Source organism: Salvelinus alpinus, chromosome 3, assembly GCF_045679555.1.
Source record: "Salvelinus alpinus chromosome 3, SLU_Salpinus.1, whole genome shotgun sequence".
In the NCBI taxonomy this organism is placed as follows: Eukaryota; Metazoa; Chordata; class Actinopteri; order Salmoniformes; family Salmonidae; genus Salvelinus; species Salvelinus alpinus.
This window is the reverse complement of record NC_092088.1, coordinates 51657536-51682447: the sequence shown is the minus strand read 5'-3', so window position 1 is coordinate 51682447 and position 24912 is coordinate 51657536.

Genomic DNA, 24912 nt, shown 5'->3' with positions numbered 1-24912 from the left:
CTCCTAAGCAAGTTTGCAGTTATTTCTTACACTATTAGCCCAGAACGTTTTTTGTGTTATTACATACAGCCGGAAATAACTTCTGGATATCAGAGCGGCGGTAACTCACCAGCATTACTACCAGGAATACGACTTTCCCAAATTGGATCCTTTGTTCACACCCCCCGGGGCAATTGAACTTATCCCAGAGGCTGCTGCAAGACGCCGCCGGCGGAGAAGAGGTATTTGGAGTGGACTTCCAGTCCGACTCAGCAGGCGGGCACACCATCCACCGCTTCTGAATATATTACTTGCTAATGTTCAGTCTCTGGACAATAAAGTAGACGAGGTCACCCGACCTAGAATACCTCACAATCAAATGACGACCGTATTATTCTCCCAAGAGAATTCTCTTTGGTTATAGTCACAGCCATGTATATTCCCCCTGAAGCCGATACCATGATGGCCCTCAAGGAACTACACTGGACTTCTTGCAAACTGTAAACCACATATTCAGAGGTTGCATTTATTGTAGCTGTGGATTTTAACTAAGCAAATTTAAAGAAAATGCTACCAAAGTTCTATCAACACATTGACTATAGTACTCGCGCTGGGAAGACACGCGAACACAGCTATTCTCTCTTCCGGGATCTCCCCAACCCACCCTTCGGCAAATCAGATCACGACTCCATTTTGCTCCTCCTTTCATATAGGCAGAAACTAAAATAGGAAGTACCCGTGCTAAGGTCTATACAACGCTGGTCTGACCAATCGGAATCCATGCTTCAAGATTGTTTTGATCACGCGGACTGGGATATGTTCCAGGTAGCCTTGGATAATAACATTGATGTATACACGGACATGGTGACTGAGTTCATCAGGAAGTGTATAGGGGATGTTGTTCCCACTGTAACTATTAAAACCTACCCAAACCAGAAACCGTGGATAGATGGCAGCATTCGTGCTAATCTGAAAGCAAGAACCACTGCATTTAGCCATGGTAAGGTGACTGGGAATATGGTTGAATACAAACAGTGTAGTTATTCCCTCCATAAGCCAATCAAACAGGCAAAATGTCAGTACACGAGACAAAGTGGAGTTGCAATTCAATGGCTCAAACACCAGACATATGTGTACAGAAATCACGGATTACAAAGGGAAAACCATCCACGTCGCGGACACCGATGTCTTGCTCCCAGACAAGCTAAACATCTTCTTCTCCCGCTTTGAGGATAACACAGTGCCATCGACACGGCCCGCTCCCAAGGACTGTGGGCTCTCGTTCTCCGTGGCCGACGTGAGTAAGACATTTAAGCGTGTTATCACTCGCAAGGCTGCCGGCCCAGACAGCATCCCTAGCCGCGTCCTAAGAGCACGTGCAGACCAGCTGGCTGGAGTGTTTATGAATATGTTCAATCTCTCCCTATCCCAGTCTGCTGTCCCCACTTGCTTCAAGATGTCCACCATTATTCCTGTACCCAAGAAAGCAAAGGTAACTGAACTAAATGACTATCACCCCATAGCACTCACTTCTGTCATTATGAAGTGCTTTGAGAGGCTAGTTAAGGGTCATGTAACCTCTACCTAACCTGACACCATAGACCCACTTCAATTTGCTTACCGCCCAAATAGATCCACAGACGATGCAATCGCCATTGCACTGCACACTGCCCTATCCCATCTGGACAAGAGGAAAACCTATGTAAAATGCTGTTCTTTAACTATAGCTCAACATTCAACATCATAGTACCCTCCAAGCTCATCATCAAGCTCAGGGCCCTGGATCTGAACCCCACCCTGTGCAGCTGGGTCCTGCACATCTTGACGGGCTGCCCCGAGGTACTGAAGGTAGGAAACAACACCTCCACTTCACTGATCCTCAACACAGGGGCCCCACAAGGGTGCGTACTCAGCCCTCTCCTGTACTCCCTGTTCACCCATGACTGCGTGGCAACACACGCCGCCAACTCAATCATCAAGTTTGCAGACGACACAACCTTAGTAGGCCTGATTACCAACAATGACGAGACAGCCTACAGGGAGGAGGTGAGTGCCCTGGCGGAGTGGTGTCAGGAAAAGAACCTCTCCCTTGTTTCTTGATTGCCTCTTAATGTAACAACTGTAGCCTTTTGCATATTTTAATAGGCTAATTGCAAAGAGTCACATGTAAGGTATATTTAATATACACATACAGTGCCTTCAGAAGGTATTCACACCCACTGACTTTTCCTACATTTTGATGTGTTGCAGCCTGAATCTGAATTTCAAATGGATTAAATTTTGAGAGACAGAGAGAGAGAGAGAGAGAGAGAGAGAGAGAGAGAAAAAACAACGTTTTGACCCTTAGGTCTCCATTCCAAATGTGTTTGTGAATGAAGACCCTAAACTCAATGCATTAGGAATTGGAATCACTATCATTCTCGGCTATTTTATGTCCATTTCAAATGTATAAATCAGATGTGGACACAATCCAAATTATGCAATGAAACATGATTGAGTGTACACCTTAGTCAACATTCACAGTACAGTTCCTGTGGGGTCTTAATGTTCCTGGAAGAGGGCTTACATGTGGCCTATTTGGTCATTTGGGGCTACATCATCTGCTAGGAGAGGCAGAGGGTTACAGGACTCATGCTTAGTTCAGGAGCCTTGGGTTGACCTGTGGTTTTCAAAAACACAAGATGTGTGTAAGATCGGCACAAGAAAATGATGAAGTCAACCTTGGTCAACAGACCTCTTTGTCACTCTTTGGTATTACAATAAAGAACAAAGTAGAAAAACATCAGCAATACACCTCACTCACAGGAAATATTTGCTAAAATTGTGAACCCTGCATTGATTTCAGAGGCCTCATCTATCAACCGTGCGTACATTTCTTACTAAACTCTGGTGTACGGTAGAGATTCTAGGATTTGCGTGCACCACAATTTATTGGGATTTGTCAAACTGTCGCACGCAACATACTGTATACGCATGTTTTCATTGATAAATCAGAGCCATTTTAGCCTATATTTGTGCTTTGTGAACGAGCGCTAGAACCCTCCTGGAAAACACCCTCCATTCATCTTTTATGTTAACAGAAACGCCCTGATTTGCTGCATGATTTGGAAATGTTGGACCTGGGACATTTCCGTTTCTAAATTAAAGGGGAATAGCAAATTTGATCACATTTCTGTGGAGGTGTGGGCGTAATGTTTGAATCTTTTGCAGTGACTCTTCCAAACAAAAAATGCATGCCGAATAGTGAGTGCCAAACACTGGCCACGCGTTCTGCAAGATTGATTGTCCTTTTGAACATTTAAAAAGTAAATGCTACAGTCCACACTTCATATTATTATAGTTTATTAATAACTTGTTCAAAATTGTGCACTCTCCTCAAACAATAGTGTAGTATCTTGAATAGACCAACATATAATTGGAGAACACAGAATGTAATCTTTACTTGTCATTTAGTAGGAACTGATTACACCACTATCTATCATGGCGACCAATACTTAACTAACTATCTCTATTGCTCACAGAACAGTTACCAACCTAGGACCGGTGATAGCGCCACCTATTGGTTTGATGAGCCAGCATCATTTATCACTCTATAACAAATAGCATGGTATTCTTTCACTGTAATAGCTACTGTAAATTGGACAGTGCAGTTAGATTAACAAGAAATTAAGCTTTTTGCCAATATCAGATATGTCTATGTCCTGGAAAATGTTCTTGTCACCTCATGCTAATCGCAGCAGATCTTTTGAATGCAACAACGTTTTGCATCAACTTTTCCCCCACCTACTATAAATATGATGGACTGCCTGCAAATTCTGAAACATTGCAGGGTAGGCTACTCAAAAAAATGCAATTACAGTACGTAGAGTACTTACAGTGCTATTTCTCGTGTGTTTTTGTTCTACTTGACTTATTTTTTTATAATATCACTGATATTCATTACTGCATTGTTGGGAAAGAGCAAGCAAGAAAGGTATTTCACTGTGCACTTGACAATAAAAAACTTGAAACTTGATACATAGGCCTACTTCAATGTAAAATATCTGCTGTTAAATTCGACTGTATACTGGTATTATAAACCCCACTGCCTATGGTATTGCAAAACTTGAAATACATATAGCCTATCTATTTACTAGGCTACTAGGTCCAATTAAATGAGAGATGCGCATGGTAATTTGTATGGCTCCTTCGGTTATATGAACCCATCATGGCCAGAAAAGGTGAGGAATATATTCTGCAATCATTATGAAAATTAAATAAATAAGAAAAAGATTCCTATGCCTAATTATAAGTTTCAAGTTTTAATGTCACATGCACAGGTACAGGGAAATGCCTTTTCTTGCCAGCTCTAACGCCAACAATGCAGTAATCAATAACAATGTAATACTAAAAATAACAAGGTAGAATATAAACACACGACATATAAACATAAGAAATAAGAGGAAAATTATAAAGTAAGTAAGCATACTATATACATATTTACAATGTGCAGGGATATGGATCAATAGAGGTACCTATGCATAGATAGGGGTAAGGTGACTAGAGTAGACTAGCAGCAGCATATATGATGATTGTACTGTATGTGAGTATGGGTGTGTGTGAAGTCAGTATAAATGTATGCGCATATTATGTGTGTGTGAGTAAATGATGGAGTGAGAGTTTATAAATGTTGGAGTGTCAGTGTGCATAGTGTGTAGGGCCTTGTGAGTGTGCATAGAGACAGTGCAATAATAAAATATAAAGGTCAACTCAGATAGTACGTGTAGCCATTTACAGTAGTTAGCTATTTACTTAGCTATTTAGCAGTCTTATGGCATGGAGATAGAGTGTCAGGACCCGGTGTGAGAAACAGTCACTAAATAAATCGGCAGAACCCAGAAGATGAGGCAGACACAGCAGTACAAGAGACGGTGGTTTAATCAAAGAAAAGATCTTCCGGCAAAAATATAAATCCACAACGTCCAAAGAAAAGCCAAGAGACAAAAATAGATATCTTCCAAAATACAAAGAAAATCCACAAAGTGGTAAGAACAGCAAGGGAAAAAACAAACCTCAAAAGACTAATCCAAAATAAACAAGAACAAAACCAGCGAACCTCTGGAAAATCCAACAAGAGAAAAAGTTTAACAGCATGGCTGGGGCTGGGTGCTAACTTACAAACACTGAGCAAAGAACTAAGGAACACACAGGGTTTAAATATCAACAAGGGAACGACACACAGGTGCAAACAATAATAGAGCAAGGAAAAAACAAAAGGTTCAAAAAAGGTGCAACGGGGACATCTAGTGACCAAAACCTGAACAGTCCTGGCCAAAACCTGACAGAATCCCCCTCCTAGGAACGGCTCCTGACGTTCCTACCAGCCTTCTCAGGGTGGAGGGCCCTGAACTGACGAATGAGGTCAGGGTCCAGTATGTCCTTGGCAGGAACCCAGGAGCGCTCCTCGGGACCGTAGCCTTCCCAGTCCACCAGATACTGCCAGGACCGCTGCACCCGGCGGGAATCCAGTATCCGGTGGACGGTATAAGCCGACTGGCCTCCGATGACACGGGGCGGAGGTCTGCCTGCCGGGATAAGGGGAGGAAAAACAACAGGTTTTAATAAAGAAATGTGAAATGTGGGATTGATCTTAAGGGATCTGGGTAAGTGCACGCGAAAAGTAACGGGATTGACTCTCCTGGCAATCTTAAAGGGACCGATGAATCTCTGGGACAGCTTGCGAGACTCCACCCTTAGCGGTAAGTTTTTTGTTGAGAGCCATACTCTCTGGCCGGGGTACAGGGTAGGACCGGGACGGCGACGTCTGTTGGCTTGTCGCTGGTACTGCTGTGAGGAACGCAGAAGATTAAGACGGGCCTTCTTCCACGTAAGCCGACAGCGTCTGATGAACCTCAAGGCTGAAGGCACTCTGACTTCTGCCTCCTGGTCCGGGAACAATAGCGGAGCATAGCCAAACTGACACTCATGCGGAGACATACCAGTGGAGGAGGAGCACAAGGTGTTGTGAGCGTACTCGGCCCAAACAATGAAGGATGACCATGTGGACGGGTTGTTGGAGACCATACATCTGAGGGTGGTTTCCAGCTCCTGATTCATCCTCTCAGTTTGGCCGTTGGACTCCGGATGGTACCCTGAAGAAAGACTGTCCGTGGCCCCTATGAGTTGGCAGAAGGACTTCCAAAACCCAGAGGCGAACTGGGGACCTCTGTCGGAAACCATATCTTGCGGAATGCCAAAGACTCGGAACACATGGTTAATCACCAACTCAGCCGTTTCCTTGGCAGAAGGTAATTTGGTCAAGGGAACAAACCTGGCCGCCTTAGAAAACCTGTCGATGATGACTAGGATAGTAGTATTACCATGGGACGGAGGAAGGCCAGTAATAAAGTCCAACGAGATATGGGACCAGGGTCGGTGGGGAATAGATAAAGGGTGAAGAAGTCCTTGAGGGCGGAGGTGAGAAGATTTGCCCTGGCAGCACACGGAACAGGCCTTGACGAAAGTGGCCACGTCTTCTTTTATGGTGGGCCACCAGAACTTACGCTGGATGAACTCCAAGGTGCGACCTACGCCCGGGTGACAGGTGAGGCGAGAGGAGTGCCCCCACAGAAGGACTTGGGACCTTGCTGCATTGGGAACAAACAACCGATTGGCAGGACCTCCTCAAGGACCCGGTTCGATGGCTTGAGCTTGTTTCACGGTATCCTCAACTTGCCACGAGATCGGAGCCACGATCTTAGCGGCCGGAAGGACAGTCATGTCAGTATCTTCTCGAATGGCAGGAGAGTAGACTCGTGACAAGGCGTCCGGTTTGAGATTCTTCGACCCGGGACTATAGGTGAGGATAAACTGGAATCGGCTGAAGAACAGAGACCATCGAGCTTGTCTGGAGTTCAACCGCTTCGCCTGCTGGATATACTCCAGATTCTTGTGGTCCGTAAGCACTTGAAATGGTTGAGAAGCCCCCTCGAGCCAGTGTCTCCATTCCTTCAATGCCATCTTAACCGCTAGGAGTTCACGATCCCCCACATCGTAATTCCTCTCGGCCGGGGTAAGCCGGTGAGAGAAGAAGGCGCAAGGATGAAGCCTCTTGTCTTCACCCCTCTGAGACAGGACAGCTCCAACACCAACCTCTGATGCGTCTACCTCCACCACAAAAGGTTCATCCGCCGTCGGTAGTGTCAGGATGGGAGCAGAGAGGATGCGCTGCTTGAGTCCTTGGAAGGCCGTCTCAGCTTCTCTTCCCCACAGAAACCTTGTGTTGTCACCCTTGGTTAAAGCTGAGAGAGGGGCTGCCACCGAGCTGAAGTTCTTGATGAACTTGCGGTAAAAGTTAGTGAAGCCCAGGAAACGCTGAACTTCCTTAACGGACTTGGGGGTGGGCCAATCCGCTACCGCCCCTACCTTCTTGGGGTCCATCTGGACTCGACCGGGTTCCACTACAAATCCCAGGAATTGTACTCGAGAGGAGTGGAATTCACACTTTTCCGGCTTAACGTACAAATGGCTGTCTAGGAGGCGTTTGAGCACTTGTCTGACATGCTTAGTGTGTTCTTGAAGGGAGCTCGAAAAGATGAGGATGTCATCCAAGTAAACAAACACGAAGATGTTAAGCATATCCCCAAGCACATCGTTTATGAGCGCTTGGAACACAGCCGGGGCGTTGGTCAGGCCGAAGGGCATCACCGAGTATTCGTAGTGACCAGTAGGCGTGTTGAAAGCGGTCTTCCACTCGTCCCCGGGTTTGATCCGCACAAGATGGTATGCGTTCCGCAGGTCAAGCTTAGTGAAGACAACTGCTTCCTGGAGCAGCTCAAAAGCTGTGGCCATAAGGGGTAGCGGGTAGCGGTTACGGACGGTTATGGCATTGAGTCCCCGGTAGTCGATGCAAGGTCGTAATCCACCGTCTTTTTTGGCCACAAAGAAAAACCCTGCTCCCGCCGGCGAGGTGGATGGACGCATGAGGCCTGCTGCCAGAGCGTCCTTGATGTAGGTATCCATAGCAGCTCGTTCGGGAGGAGATAGGGAAAAGATCCGACCCCTGGGAGGGCAGGTGCCCGGAAACAGGTCGATGGTGCAATCGTAAGGTCTATGGGGTGGTAGTTTGGTGGCCTTCTGTTTGCTAAATACCGGTTTGAGGTCATGGTAACACTCGGGAACTCGGGACAGGTCGATGGATTCTAGAGACTCGGGAGGGAAACTCGGGGAACTCGGGAAGATACAAGTGGCTTGGCACGTAGGACCCCACTGCTTGATGGTGCCTACAGACCAGTCGATGTGAGGGTTATGGCTGTGAAGCCAGGGGTATCCAAGGACGAGAGGGAACTCGGAACAGGAGATCAGATGAAAATTCATCACTTCCTGGTGTTGGGAAACTGAAAGTCGCAAGGGGGTAGTGGCATGAGTGACAAGTCCAGATCCCAAAGGACTTCTATCCAATGTAGTAACCCTTATGGGGTCACTTAGAGGTTCAGAGGGAACGCCATTCTCCTTCGCCCAGACCCCATCCATGAAGTTACCTGCGGCTCCAGAGTCTACCAAGGCTTGAAGAGGAAACTCGTGGTCGTCCCAGGAAAGAGTAACTGGAATGAGCAGGTGGGAGTTGGATGGATGGGAGGAGGTTATGTTTCCCGTTACAGTCCTCCCAGGCCTGCACGGGAGAGTGCGTTTCCCTGGAGTCCGGGACACGTGGAGCGGAAATGGCCCGGTTTGCCGCAATATAGACAGCATCGCTCCCTCATCCGGCGGTCTCTCTCAGCCTGGGAGATGCGTCCAACCTGCATGGGTTCTGGTGGAGCCAGCGAGGATAAAGGTGGAGACTCGGAGCTGGAACCGATGGGATCTAGGGTGAGAGGTCTACGGTTGAGTTCTCTCTCTCTCAGACGCTGGTCTATGCGCGAAGCCAACTTGATAAGGGACTCGAGGTTGTCCGGTGGTTCCCGAGTAGCCAGTTCATCTTGGATGGTGTCGGAAAGACCCTTCAAAAAGCATACTGTGAGCGCCTCGTCGTTCCAGCCACTTGCTGCTGCCACAGTGTGGAACTGGATGGCATAGTCCGTCACGCTGCGCCGACCCTGGCAGAGAGTCAGGAGCTGTTTGGCTGAGTCAGGGCCGTTGGTAGGACCTTGAAAAACTTGCTTGAATTCTTCAGCAAAGGTAGAGTAGCTGGCACAGCAGGGACTTTGGGCATCCCACACAGCAGTAGCCCAGGCTAGGGCTTTTCCCGACAGCAGGGTGATGATATATGCTATCTTGGACCGGTCGGTGGGAAACGACGATAGTTGCAGCTCGAAGGAGAGAGAACATTGGGTAGAAAAACCCTTACAAACACTCGGATCACCTGAGAACCGTTGGGGAGGCGGCAGACGAGGTTCAGCCAGGGGGTTAACTGCCACGGGCACTTGAATCTGATGTACTGGAGCAGAAGCGGTTGCCGGGGAAAGTCGATCAGAAATCTGCTTTATGGAAGTCAGCATCTCCGACAGAAGTTGAGAATGTCTAGCCATTAAGGCCTCTTGCTGAACCAGAGCAGCTTCGTGGCGTTGGACAGTCCCCTCGTGGTGGGACAGCATGGAAAAAAATCCTGGGTACTGGCTGCCTCTGGGTTCATTATAATGGCTCAGTGTTTCTGTCAGGACCCGGTGTGAGAAACAGTCACTAAATAAATCGGCAGAACCCAGAAGATGAGGCAGACACAGCAGTACAAGAGACGGTGGTTTAATCAAAGAAAAGATCTTCCGGCAAAAATATAAATCCACAACGTCCAAAGAAAAGCCAAGAGACAAAAATAGATATCTTCCAAAATACAAAGAAAATCCACAAAGTGGTAAGAACAGCAAGGGAAAAAACAAACCTCAAAAGACTAATCCAAAATAAACAAGAACAAAACCAGCGAACCTCTGGAAAATCCAACAAGAGAAAAAGTTTAACAGCATGGCTGGGGCTGGGTGCTAACTTACAAACACTGAGCAAAGAACTAAGGAACACACAGGGTTTAAATATCAACAAGGGAACGACACACAGGTGCAAACAATAATAGAGCAAGGAAAAAACAAAAGGTTCAAAAAAGGTGCAACGGGGACATCTAGTGACCAAAACCTGAACAGTCCTGGCCAAAACCTGACAGATAGAAGCTTTTCAGGAGCTTGTTGGTGTCAGTCTTGATGCACCGGTACCGCTTGCTGTTGAAAGCAGAGAGAATAGTCTGGAGTCTTTAATGATTTTCCGGGCATTCCTTTCACACCACCTGATATAGAGGTCCTGGATTGCAGGGAGCTCGGTCCCAGTGATGTACTGGGCTGTCCGCCACACCCTCTGTAGTGCCATGGGATCGAGGGCGGTGCTATTGCCATACCAAGCAGTGATGCAGCCAGTCAAGATGCTCTCAATGGTACAGTTGTAGACATTTTCGGGGATTTTAAGGGCCCATTCCAAACCTTTTCAACCTCCTGAGGGGGAATAGGAGCTGTCGTGCTTTCTTCATAACTGTGCATAATTTTAAGTTCTTAGTGATTTGGACACCGAGGAACTTGAAGCTCTCAACCTGCTCCACTGCATCCCCGTCGATGTGGATATCCACGATCAGCTCCTTGGTCTTACTTACATTGAGGGACAGGTTTTTGTTCCAGCCCCACACTGCCAGGTCACTGAACTCTTCCCTGCAGGCTGTCTCATCGTCGCCGGTAATCAGGCCTACCACCGTCATGTCATCAACAAACTTGATGATGGTGTTGGAGTCGTGTGTGGCCACACAGTCGTGGATGAACAGGGACTACAGGAGGGGACTAAGCACATGTGGGGCCCCCGTTTTGAGGGTCAGAGTGGCGGGGGTGATGTTGCCTATCCTTATTCTTAACTGACTTGCCTAGTTAAATAAAGGTTATATATCCTCACCACCTGGGGTCGGTCCAGGATCCAGTTGCAGAGGGAGGTGTTCAGTCCCAGGGTCCTAAGCTTGGTGATGAGCTTGGTGGGACAATGACGTTGAACGCTGAGCTGAGCTGTAATCAATGAACAGCATTCTCACAAAAATCCTCTTATCTAAGTGGGTGAGGGCAGTGTTGAGTGCAATTGAGATGGTGTCCTCTATGGATCTGTTGGGACAGTATGTAAATTGGAGTGGGACTAGGGTGTTTGGGACAATGAAGTTGTTATGTGTCATAACCTGCCTCTCAAAGCACTTCATGATTACAGATGTGAGTGCTACAGGGCGGTAGTCAATGTGGCATAAAGCCTTAGAATTCTTTGGAACAGGAATGATGGTGGTCATCTTAAAACATGTGGGGATTACAGGCTGGGACAAGGTGAGGTTGAAAATTACCGTGAATATACCTGCCAGCGGTCCTGCGCATGCTCTGAGAACGTACCCTGGAATACCATCGGGCCCTGCGGCCTTGCGGGTATTGACCTAATGAAAGACTTTACTCACGTTGGCCTTGGAGCGCGGAATCACCAAACCTTCTGGGTCGGTTGCGGCCCTCACACCCGGAAGGATGTTGTTATTGTGAAAGCGTGCATAAAATGCATTGATATCGTCTGGTAGAGAGGCATCGTTGGGAAGATCACGGCTGTATCTTCCTTTGTAATGGACTGTAGCCCCTGCCACATGCGGCAGGTATAGTAGACTGTGTATGATTTCACATTATTCTTATATTGTCCTTTTTCTCGTTTGATGACTCTGCGGAGGTCATAGCGGGTCTTGTACTTGTTCCTGTCCTCAGCCATAGCCTCAGGGTTGTAGCCCTTTGTGCGATAGCCCTATGCTTTAGTTTAGGGCCAACCTCAGTGTTGATGCATGGCTTTTGATTGGGGAAGCAGCGAACCTTAACTGTGGGGACAAAGTCGCCGATATGTTTCCAACGCGCACGAGTCAGTTGTTGTTGATGAAAAGTCAAACCCCTCCCATGGAGCGAGATGTGCCAAAAGGTTGAACGTACGGATCATTAGGATTGTAAGAAAATCCACATAGAAATTGTTAGGATTGTAAAAAGGCCATGCGTGAAACCTGAAACATAACCTTTAAATTAGATCTGTAAATGAACAAACCCTATGTTACGACTATGAATGAACATTTTCATGTTACTTTACATCTCCCTTTACTCTGTTACATATCTGTTTTATATGTACAAACTTTTGTCAGTACTGTGGCATCTGCAAAGGACATGAACTGAACGTAGCTCGTCAATCAAGCAACTCTAGCCCAGACGTTACAGTTGCTTTGCAGCTTCCGGTTCCATTTCCAAAATACAAGTCCAGAGCTTGTTTTAGAACGGCATTCGATAACGACCCTATACCAGTAGATGGCGAAGTATATGCTTGGGCCTTCAAGAAATTATAGAGACACAGAAGAGCCTTGTCTAGAATAACTGCCTGAGCTTCAAATTAGAAAGTAAATATGATTTAGGCCTATTCCAATATCTAAATATGCCATGCTGTTGTGTGTTATTTAAATCGCCATATAATTGCATAATTTATTTTTATAGCCGTGTGGAGCTACTGTGGTGATCATGTAACCTAATGAATCACACTTTTTCCACTATTTGGGAGCATGGACTGTAGGCCATATATTAGGCATTTTGACTGTTGTATTTGAGAATCCCAGTCTGTATGTAGACTTGTTATAGCCATTTGCGTTGCACAACCCCATCACGCAGAGGCTATATCCACATCAATAAATGAGACAAAACTAAATATTGATTAAGTCTTGGCTATAATCTGTCCTGAGTGAAATAGCCAATGGCTGCCAAAGAGTCAAGACTATCTATAGGCTAGTCTTATTGCCAGATCTGTTATGAGGGGTGGCCAGTCCTCTTCTGGCTGTGCCGGGTGGAGATTATAACAGAACATGGCCAAGATGTTCAAATGTTCATAGATGACCAGCAGGGTCAAATAATAATAATCACAGTGGTTGTCGAGGGTGCAACAGGTCAGTACCTCAGGAGTAAATGTCAGTTGGCTTTCATAGCCGATCATTCAGAGTATCTCTACCGCTCCTGCTGTCTCTAGAGAGTTGAAAACAGCAGGTCTGGGACAGGTAGAACGTCCGGTGAACAGGTCAGGGTTCCATAGCCGCAGGCAGAACAGTTGAAACTGGAGCAGCAGCACGGCCAGTTGGACTGGGGACAGCAAGGAGTCATCAGGCTAGGTAGTCCTGAGGCGTGGTCCTAGGGCTCAGGTCCTCCGAGAGAGAGAAAGAAAGAAAGAAAGAAAGAAAGAAAGAAAGAAAGAAAGAAAGAAAGAGAGAAAGAAAGAAAGAAAGAAAGAAAGAAAGAAAGAAAGAAAGAGAGAAAAAGAGAGACAATTAGAGAGAGCATACTTAAATTCACACAGGACACTGGATAAGACAGGAGAAATGCTCCAGATATAACAGACTGACCCTAGCCCCCCGACACACAAACTGTTGCAGCATAGATACTGGAGGCTGAAACTTATTCCTCAAAACCCAGCCTTTTTGCGCCACAATCTATTGAGAGCATAATTCCCACAGTGAAAATAGCGTTAGGTTTGTTAAAATAGGGCCCCATATGTCTGACTTGGTAAGTGGTCTTGAAATCTGAGCACCTGGGTTTTCTTCCACTCCTTTTCTTATCCCCCTGGTTTCTCTGCAGCTCTGGGGGAGGAGAGTGTTTGAGAGATTGCTGGCAGTGGCAGTAAAGCATGCTGACAATGGGAGGGAGGTATGGAGGGCCACACACACAAGGCGAGAGGGGGAGCACTTATTTCTCGACTAATGTGGTTCAGATATGGGGCTAAACTCCTGACCTGATGAAATCCCAGAGAAAAACCCATCATCTCCCACGAACAGAGGGCAAGACAGCCGCTATAAAGAAGTCTGGTTCCATGACAGATGAATGGGCTGTAATACCATATAATACCAAGTGCCTTGTATTACAGTCTTCCCTGTGCACTCATACACATGCACACTTGCACACTGGCATTTGTTTCCCACAGGCTGAGCTTGAGCTCTGTGTACAGTCTCGTTCTACAGCACAAAATTAATTTAGCATCTCACTGTACCCAATGGGAGATGATGAGAGGACATGCTGGAGGGCCTGCAAGGCTACATTAAAGCATGCATCCCAAATAGGAATGAGCAGAATCTTAGCAAGGGCGGTATCTGCCTTGCCAAATAAAGTGTGGTTTATGAAGCATCCAAACTAATACACTGCAAAATGTAATTTATCGTCATAATAGCCGTTTAAAATATCTTGAAAAATATCTTGAAATAAGATAAACTACTTATATTAAGGCGTTTTTGGGTTATCATCTGCCAATGATAATTTAGCTTGGTACAACAACAAAACTAGGAAAAAAAAAGTTTAAGTGAATTATCACTCAATATAAGATATTTAGGCTTGCTTAGATTTCACTTTTTTGCAGTGCAATACCCCTTCCTCCTCTAAACTGCTTACTTAGCCAAGGAACTGTGGACTTATAGTATTCATAGGCTGCACCTCCGTCACTCGGTCGCGTCATGCCATTGTTTTGAACATTCTCAAGCTGCCCTTTACCGGCTGTGCAATAGTTGTACCCTAAAGTCGTGATAAGCCCAGTCATTCTGGACTAAGGCTAACGAAATACTACGACATTGCTAAGCAGTCAAATTTACTTTAGACAATGTTGTCATTAGCTAGCAAAGTTAGTAAAAAATAGCTAGCAATGCTAACGTTAGCTTGCTAAAATCCAGTGTCCTCTCCTCAATCTTAGCTAACTAGCTAATTTTATACTGCATCTAAAGTCAATATGGACACATCAAAATGATAACAAGTGGTTTTCCTACTAATTACACTGCCTTGCAAAAGGTATTCACCCCCTTGGCATTTTTCCTATTACAACCTGTAATTTAAATTGATTTATATTTGGATTTCATGTTATGGACATACACAAAATAGTCCAAATTGGTTAAGTGAATTTTTATTTTATTTTATACTTGTTTTTAAACTGAAAAGTGGTGCGTGCATATTATATTATTTGCTATGAAGCCCCTAAATAAGATCTGGTGCAACCAATTACCTTCAGAAGTTACATAATTAGTTAAATAAAGTCCACCTGTGTGCAATCTAAGTGTCACATGATCTGTCACATGATCTCAGTATATATACACCTGTTCTGAAAGGCCCCAGCATCTGCAACACCACTAAGCAAGTGGCACCACCAAGCAAGTGGCACCATGGAGACCAAGAAGCTCTCCAAACAGGTCAGGGACAAAGTTGTGGAGAAGTACAGATCAGGGTTGGGTTATAAAAAAATATCTGAAACTTTGAACATCCTATGGAGCACCATTAAATCCTTTATTAAAAAATGGAAAGAATATGGCACCAAAACAAACCTGCCAAGAGAGGGCCGCCCAACAAAACTCACAGACCAGGCAAGGAGGGCATTAATCAGAGAGGCAACAAAGAGACCAAAGATAACCCTGATGGAGCTGCAAAGCTCCACATCGGAGATTGGAGTATCTATCCATAGGACCACTTTAAGCTGTAAGCTCCACAGAGCTGGGCTTTACGGAAGAGTGGCCAGAAAAAAGCCATTGCTTAAAGAGAAAAATGAGCAAACATGTTTGGTGTTCACCAAAAAGAATGTGGGAAACTCCCCAAACATATGGGAGGGTACTCTGGTCAGATAAGACTAAAATTTTGCTTTTTGGCCATCAAGGAAAACGCTATGTCTGGCGCAAACCCAACACCTCTCATCACCCCGAGAACATCATCCCCACAGTGAAGCATGGTGGTGCCAGCATCATGCTGTGGGGATGTTATTCATCGGCAGGGACTGGAAAACTGGTCAGAATTGAAGGAATGATGGATGGCGCTAAATACAGGGAAATTCTTGAGGAAACCTGTTTCAGTCTTCCAGAGATTTGAGACTGGAATGAAGGTTCACCTTCCAGCAGGACAATGACCCTAAGCATACTGCTAAAGCTACACTCGAGTGGTTTAAGGGGAAACATTTAAATGTCTTGGAATGGCCTAGTCAAAGACCAGACCTCAATCCAATTGAGAATCTGTGGTATGACTTAAAGATTGTTGTACACCAGCAGAACCCATCCAACTTGAAGGAGCTGGAGCAGTTTTGCCTTGAAGAATGGGCAAAAATCCCAGTGGCTAGATGTGCCAAGCTTATAGAGACATACCCCAAGAGACTTGCAGCTGTAATTGCAAAGAAGGGGCTCTACAAAGTATTGACTTTGGGGGGGGGGGTAAATACTTATGCACGCTCAAGTTTTCTGTTTTTTTTGTCTTATTTCTTGTTTGTTTCGCAAAAAAATATATTTTGCATTTTAAAAGTGGTAGGCATGTTGTGTAAAAATTAAATGATACAAACCCCCGAAAAATCTATTTTAATTCCAGGTTGTAAGGCAACTAAATAGGAAAAATGCCAAGGGGGGTGAATACTTTCGCAAGCCACTGTATTTGCCTCTGATTGAATGGCATTGTTATTCCAAGCCACTGTAATGCACTTTTGATGAAATCTTTATCAACTCTCATTGAGAATGTATTGAGTAAAATGCTGTTAGGCATCAGTGCAAAATTAACATTGAAAACAATATTGTGACGAAACATGCAACCCATTAGTAAGTTTCACCAGCTGTCAGCTAGTATAAAGATTGTGAGACGAAAAATGGTAGTTAGCCTGAGACTTTGGTCTGAATTTGGTTTACTTAGTTCATGGTGCCTTGTGTGCTGTATCCGAACATATGGAAAGCAACAGGATACCTTACTGAGCTGCATGTAGTAATTTGTTTTGTCTGTTAACTTTCATTTAACAGTTTTAAATAAGATTTATGAATCCCCTCTGTGAACCGTCATATACCACGCATATTAAACATGTTGTACAACACAAGTAATCATAATAATTATTAGACATATTGTATATTCATCATATGTCTCAGGCTGTGCTAGAGACAATGAACCAGAGGGTAGCAAAAGTCATTCCCTCAGAAAATGATACAAATATGAACGGTTCAGGTGGAAGCCAAACCTTTTACAAACACAATCAGTATTCTCTTTACATGAATGGCTGCTGCTGATGTGCCAGCATCAGGACCACTGGACCGAAACAAATGTGTCGAGTGCTCTTGTGGTCTGTGTCTGTGTATATTTTAGTGTGTGTGCCATACAGTCTGGGAGCGGTGGTGGTCTGGTGTGATAGTTCCAGTCTGTTTCCTTTAGGCTGTCAGGGCTCTCACAGACTAAAACAGGAGTAGAATAATAGTACAGTTTTCTGAATAGTAGCTCTAGACAGTAACTGTAGCAACAAAAACAAATGAACAAACTAGGGATAAGAGCAAGCAGTCAAAACAAATCTCCACGTGTCTGGTGTCTTGTCTGGATAGAGGATTTGATCTGTATACTGATAGGCTTTTTAAAATTGACATTTTAGACATTTAGCAGATGCTCTTATCCAAAGCAACTTACAGTTAAGATAGCTAGGTGAGACAACCACATTTCACAGTTATAGTAAGTACAGCAAAGTCAGTGCTACAGTAGTTTAGCTATCACATATTACTTTATTTTGTAATTTTGATGAGTATTCCTAAAAAGTGTTAAACAAATCTAAATATATTTTATATTTGAGATTCTTCAAAGTAGCCACCCTTTGCCTTGATGACAGCTTTGCACACTCTTCACATTCTCTCAACCAGCTTCATGAGGTACTCACCTGGAATGCATTTCAATTAACAGGTGTGCCTTGTTAAAAGTTCATTTGTGGAATTTCTTTCCTTCTTAATGCGTTTGAGCCAATCAGTTGTGTTGTGACAAGGTAGGGGTGATGATATACAGAAGATAGCCCTGTTTGGCAAAAGTCCATATTATGTCAAGAACAGCTCAAATTAGCAAAGAGAAATGACAGTCCATCATTACTTTAAGACATGAAGGTCATTCAATACGGAAAAGTTCAAGAACTTTGAATGTTTCTTCAAGTGCAGTCGCAAAAACCAAGCGCTATGATGAAACTGGGTCTCATGTGGACCGCCACAGGAAAGGAAGACCCAGAGTTACCTCTGCTGCAGAGGAAAAGTTCATTAGAGTAACTGCACCTCAGATTACAGCCCAAATAAATGCTTCACAGAGTTCAAGTAACAGACACATCAACATCAACTGTTCAGAGGAGACTTCATGGTCGAATTGCTGCAAAGAAACCACTACTAAAGGACACCAATAAGAAGAAGACACTTGCTTGGGCCAAGAAACACGAGCAATAGACATTAGACCGGCGAAATCTGTCCTTTGGTCTGATGAGTCCAAATGTAAGATTTTTGGATCCAACCACCGTGTCTTTGTGAGACGCAGAGTAGGTGAACGGATCTCCACATGTGTGGTTCCCACCATGAAACATGGATGAGGTGTGATGATGTGCGGGTGCTTTGCTGGGGACACTGTCTGTGATTTATTTAGAATTCAAGACACACTTAAGCAGCATGGCTACCACAGTGTCATGACTGTCCTGTGGGGATCCGAATGGGTCTGATCAGCTTGGCAATGGATGACAGTAACCAGACCCTCTCTCACACATTTAGACCAGAAAGGCATTGAGCTGCAGCTCACGTCGGATGTGGTTCGAACTCTGAATATTAACACAAGGTAGAGGCGAGAAGCTCACCTCGCAGACAATCACTGGTACGGCTGATTAGCTGTCCTAAGTAAAGTATCCAGAAATGCGAATTTAAATGGGACCATTCTACTACTCTTCAAACCATGCTATTCTACTACTCCTCAAATCACCGTATTCTTCTACTCTTGTCACCAATGGGAACCGTCGTCACGGCTGGCTAGCCTATCTTCCAGAATGAACAACAGTAGAAGATCGGGGAGGGGGGGACCTTTTGGACAATCAGAGACTTACAAGCGTGCCGTGGAAAAGCCAACACCCTTCCTAAGAAGGCCTGGTTCCGACAGGGATAAACGGTGAATGAAGGCATTCACACATAAATATATGCATGATTTCTTACTCCAAATGGGTGGCAGTTCATGTGCAAATTATATAATTACTGTGAGAGTAGTTCCTAAAATGTATCAACGATAAGTGTCTCTTTCTCTCTCTCTCCCTCCCATCTCCTTTGTAAAAAGCTGCCATATTCTGTCAGTCAGCTAGGGACCTGTTTTAATGTATTAAGTGTGTATGTTTGTTCTGTGTTATCATTTAGTTAACTAGTAAATAAATAATTTAACCAAGTTGTGCAGTACTGAATCATAAGTAAGGCTGGGTTTTTTGCAGATGCAGGTTACGACTGTTCAGAATGATATGACACGAGGTTATGATTAGTACGTTGACTGTTTCATGGATGTGATAGGTAAAGACCTTTGGAGTTTAATTCAGGAGATGGTAACTCTTTAAACAACTGCTCTTGTGGTGCCCCAAATTCCTAATGAGTTAATTGTTACATGATTAATTATAAATCAGGTAACAATTAAACATAGTTAGTTGATTAGATAAATAACAGTCAATGAAAATAAAGTCATGACTACAGCATTCTGCAGAGATACACCATCCCATCTGGTTTGCGCTTAGTGGGACTACCATTTGTTTTTCAACAGGACAATGACCCAACACACCTCCAGGCTGTGTAAGGGCTATTTGTCCAAGAAGAAGAGGGATGGAGTGCTGCATCAGAAGACCTGGCCTCCACAATCACTCAACCTCAACCCAATTGAGATGGTTTGGGATGAGTTGGACCGCAGATTGAAGGAAAAGCAGCCAACAAGTGCCCAGGATGTGTGGGACCTGTTACATGTATGCTAAGAATCGGGAAGCAAGTACAGGGAGTGAATTTAATAAAGAACGGAACATGGGACAAAACAAGAAACACGAGTAGCGTACATAAATAAAACAGTGAAACAGAGTAAATAACACCTGGGGAAAGAACCAAAGGGAGTGACAGACATAAGGGAGGTAATCAGGTAGGTGATGGAGTCCAGGGGAGTTTCATGAGGCGCAGGTGCACGTTTCGATGGTGGCAGGTGTGCGTAATAATGAATAAACTGGCGATGTAGAGCGCCGGAGAGGGGGAGCGGGGTTAGACGTCACAGGAACTCCTTGAAGACTGTTGGAAAAGCATTCCAGCTGAAGCTGGTTGAGAGAATGCCAAGAGTTTGCAAAGCTGTCATCAAGGCAAAGGGTGGCTACTTTGAAGAATCTGAAATATAAAATATATATTAAATAATATAAATAATAATAATAATATAAAATAAAATATATAAAATATATACACTTTTTGGTTACTACATGATTCCATGTGTTATTTCATAGTTTTAATGTATTCACTATTATTCTACAGTGTAGAAAATAGTAAAAATAAAGAAAAACCCTTGAATGAGTAGGTGAGTCCAAACTTTTGACTGGTACTGTATATCTATTATGCATGGGAATACTTTGGAACAGATTTCCCAAATTTAAATAATTTGCTGGTGTTTTTGCAGTCTGAAAAAAAAGAAAGATACACACTACCTTTCAAAAGTTTGGAGTCACGGAGAAATGTTCTTGTTTTTGAAAGAAAATGTAATGTTTTGTCCATTAAAATAACATAAAATTGATCAGAAATAAAGTGTAGATATTGTTCATGTTGTAAATGACTATTTTAGCTGGAAAGCTGATTTTTTATGTAATATCTACAAAGGCGTACAGAAGCCCATTGTCAGCAACCATCACTCCTGTGTTCCAATGGCATGTAGTGTTTGCTAATCCAAGTTTATAATTTTAAAAAGGTTCATTGATCATTAGAAAACCCTTTTGCAATTATGCTAGCACAGCTGAAAACTGTTGTTCTGATTAATGAAGCAATACAACTGGCCTTCTTTAGACTAGTTGAGTATCTGGTGCATCAGCATTTGTGGGTTTGTTTGTAGGCTCAACATGGCCTGAAACAAAGACCTTTCTTCACAGAACAGCGCAAACTGGCTCTAACCAGAATAGAAAGAGGAGTGGGAGCCCCCGGTGCACAACTGAGCAAGAGGACAAGTACATTAGAGCGTCTAGTTTGAGAAACAGACGCCTCACGAGTCCTCAACTGGCAGCTTCATTAAATAGTACCTGCAAAACACCAGTCTCAACATCAACAGTGAAGGGGCGACATGCTAATTGCACGCTCCTTCAAAACTTGAAACATCTGTGGCATTGTGTTGTGTGACAAAACTGCACATTTTAGAGTGACCTTTCATTGTCCCCAGCACAAGGTGCACCTGTGTAATGATCATGCCATTTAATCAGCTTCTTGATATGCCACACCTGTCAGGTGGATGGATTATCTTGGCAAAGGAGAAATGCTCACTAACAGGGATGTTAACAAATTTTAGAGAAACATGCTTTTTGTGCGTATGGAACATTTCTGGGGTCTTTTATTTCAGCTCATGAAACATGGGACCAACACTTTATATGTTGCATTTATATTTTGGTTAAGTATATATTTTTGCTCAGAAAACTAGGGGGGCCAAATAAAATCACTGCCAGTTGGGCAACACTAATATAAGTCATCAGCAGTTGTCATGCCCTGACCTGAGATATCTCTGTTTTCTTTATATTTTGGTTAGGTCAGGGTGTGACTACGGTGGGTACGTTAGTTTTTGTATTGTCTAGGGTTTTTTGTATGTCTAGGGTTTTTGTAGGTCTAGGTGATTTGTATGTCTATGGTGGCCTGATATGGTTCCCAATCACAGGCAGCTGTTTATCGTTGTCTCTGATTGGGGATATTTAGGTAGCCATTTTTCCTTTGGTGTTCGTGGGTTCTTGTCTATGTGTAGTTGCCTGTCTGCACTCGTTTTGTATAGCTTCACGTGTCGTTTTGTTATTTTGGTTAGTTTGTTCAGTGTTCATTCTTATTATAATAAAGAATGTACGCATACGACGCTGCGCCTTGATCCGATTCATACGACGAACGTGACAGCAGTCATAAACTTTCAGGGAGCCTCTACAGAGCCAATTAACCACAGTGGCAGACTGCCTGCCCTCCAAGACACCTATAGCACCCGATGTCACAGGAAGGCCAAAAAGATCATCAAGGACATCAACCACCCGAGCCACGGCCTGTTCACCCTGCTACCATCCAGAAGGCAAGGTCAGTACAAGTGCATCAAAGCTAGGACCGAGAGACTGAAAAACAGCTTCTATCTCACTAGCCATCACTAGCCGGGTTCCACCCAGTTATTCAACCCTGAACCTTAGAGGCTGCTGCCCTATATACATAGACATGGAATCACTGATCACTTTAATAATGGAACACTAGTCACTTTAATAACGTTTATATACCGCTTTACTCATTTCAAATGTGTATAATGTATTCTATTCTACTGTATTTTAGTCAGTGTCACTCCGACATTGCTTGTCCTAATATTTATATTTTTCTTAATTACATTATTTTACTTTTAGATGTGTGTATTGTTATACATTACTGACTGTTGGAGCTAGGAATACAAGTATTTCGCTACACCCGCAATAACATCTGCTAAATATGTGTATGTGACCAATAAAATTTTATTTTATTTGAGTGGCTCAGTGTAAGGGAAATGTCAGGGTTGTGTCCATACATACTCATTTACTGAGTCAGAGGAATGTCTGAGGGCAGATTTAGAGGCTGGATGAGAGCAATAATCATTAGCAAAACACCCACACCTCCCTGTTAGAACGCTCTGTGGCAGTTGCTCTCTTGAGGAAAAAATAAACTTTTGCCTTCCGTCTGCCCTCCCATGTTTAAAAAGTCAAGGCATGCAGCAGATATTCTTTATGATGCTGTGAGCTAACCTTTGTTCGTCTCCTCCCCCTGCCGCCTTACTCACCCTCTCACATTGTAGTTAGTCAGTCGGTTTCAAAACAGGGGTGATAGGCTGACAGTATGGAAATGATTGCGGTCAAGTGAGGTTATATTGTTAAGCCTGTGTTATGAGTTTCTTAATCCTACCAGAAAGAGGAGAGATTTGATACAGAATTAATCCACCTTAAATACATATACATATACATATACAACACTTTCTATGAAGTACATATAACACTTTATAAACCCTTTATAATGCGATATAACACTGACTATAAGCATCCATAATAACTCATAAGTATTTATAAAACTCAGTATGATGTTTTATAGATCATTAACTATAATGAATTATGAGATTATAGTGAATAAAGTACAGTGGTGGGCCGTCAGGGCCAGCAAGGCCTTCTCTGATGGCCTAAACATCATCAGAATATAATTTTTTTTTAAATATATTTTCCCACAAATATGTATTAAATTATTCCCCAGAGTAAGAGTTATACTCTTAATTTCATAGCTTTCCTCTTGGTTGCACTGCTTCCAGCCCCAGGTTGAGATTTGGAGGGCTGGTCTTTATGTTAGATCTTTTATCCAATCATATTCAGCCATCATGTGTTGCCAGGGGTCTAAAATCTGCCCTCAGGCCTTCAGAATCAACAGTGCAGGCGCTTGTAGCTTAAAGTGAATGGAAATGAAAATTTAGTGTCAACCAATCAGCTTTAGAGTTGGCTATTGTACGCCTGCTGGCTGGCTCCAGTGTTACACAGGAGCCAGCTAGCAGGCGTAGTGCGTGGACGTCTTTTGATTGGATTACCAATATTGAGAGGCAGGTCCTATGGGCAGGTCTATGCAGAACCTCAGAACTAGGAAACTGAATTTGATAAACAAATTAATTTGCGTACTACTAAGCTGTTTTTTCAACCCACAATGGCGGAAGGAGGAGAAGATATCGATTTGGTCGAGGATATAATTATAACGCCATTCTCAATACGAACTTTTCAAGAAAAGTTAGACATTGTAAGGAGAGGTCGCCCGACGCCGACGCTAAAAAGCCTGTCACAGGCGGGAAAGGGGTTTGTTCGCCACTTTCAAAGTTCCAACTACGAGCGCTATCAATGGCTCACAGGCTCCGAGAAGCACTGCAAACTGTACTGCTGGGAATGCCTATTATTTGCAAGTGATCAATTTGGTGTTTGGAGCCACACTGGCTTTGCAAACTTGAGTTGTCTAACCAAGGCAGCAACAAGACACCAAAGTACGGCTGGGCACTTACAAGCAATGGTGCTTTTGAAAACTTTTGGGGACACCCGAGTGGATCTACAGCTCAACGAACAAGCGCGCAGGGCAACGGAGCTGCACAATGAAAAGGTGAAGAAAAATAGGGAAATATTGAAAAGACTCATTGATTGTGTCATGTTTTTGGGTAAACACTGTTTTCAATTTCAAGGTGACGCAACGCCTGGTTATACTGCGTTTCTGTCTAAATGTATAGTGTCTAGAGCCATGGCATCATAATGATGGTAATAAGAGGTGGATTAATTTGGGTGGGACTGTGTAGGACCTCACTGAAGGCCCAGGCCCCAGGCCCATGGCACGCCACTGATAAAATAGTATAGCCATACTGGCTTGAAAACACAAACAAGATACTTATTACACACATAAGGGCCCTGTGATACAATATAACAAACAACTCATACTAAAGCTTTTTAAAGCACTTTTCATGTATTTTTGTTTGCTGTGTATAAAGTTATTAACTTATTATAGAACACCATAATAGGCTAGGTATTTGTAGGCTTTAAGTAAAGTGTGATAATTTTCCACGATAGAAAGAAAAAAAAACACACAAGACATTTAGCTTACCCTGGTAACATTTAATTTGACATTGTCAGTTAATATGGAGATGTTTAAGCAAAGCTGTTCATTATTTCAATACACAAGGATAACATTCACAGTTAAGACATTAACATTACTTTGCCAAGGTAGTTGCAGGCAGCGCATTGCATTCCCCTCCACTTCCCCGCACACAAGTCTGTAGCTTTCTACTGCTGCTAGCTAGCTCACTGGTCTATTGTATCAAACCTCTCCCCGTGGACAGGCAGTAACTTAAACATTATTGGTTAGAGGCAAAGTCTTGCCACTTGCTAGCTAGCTATTCACACCCGTAGTGACACGACATGAGCACGAGCAGCCCC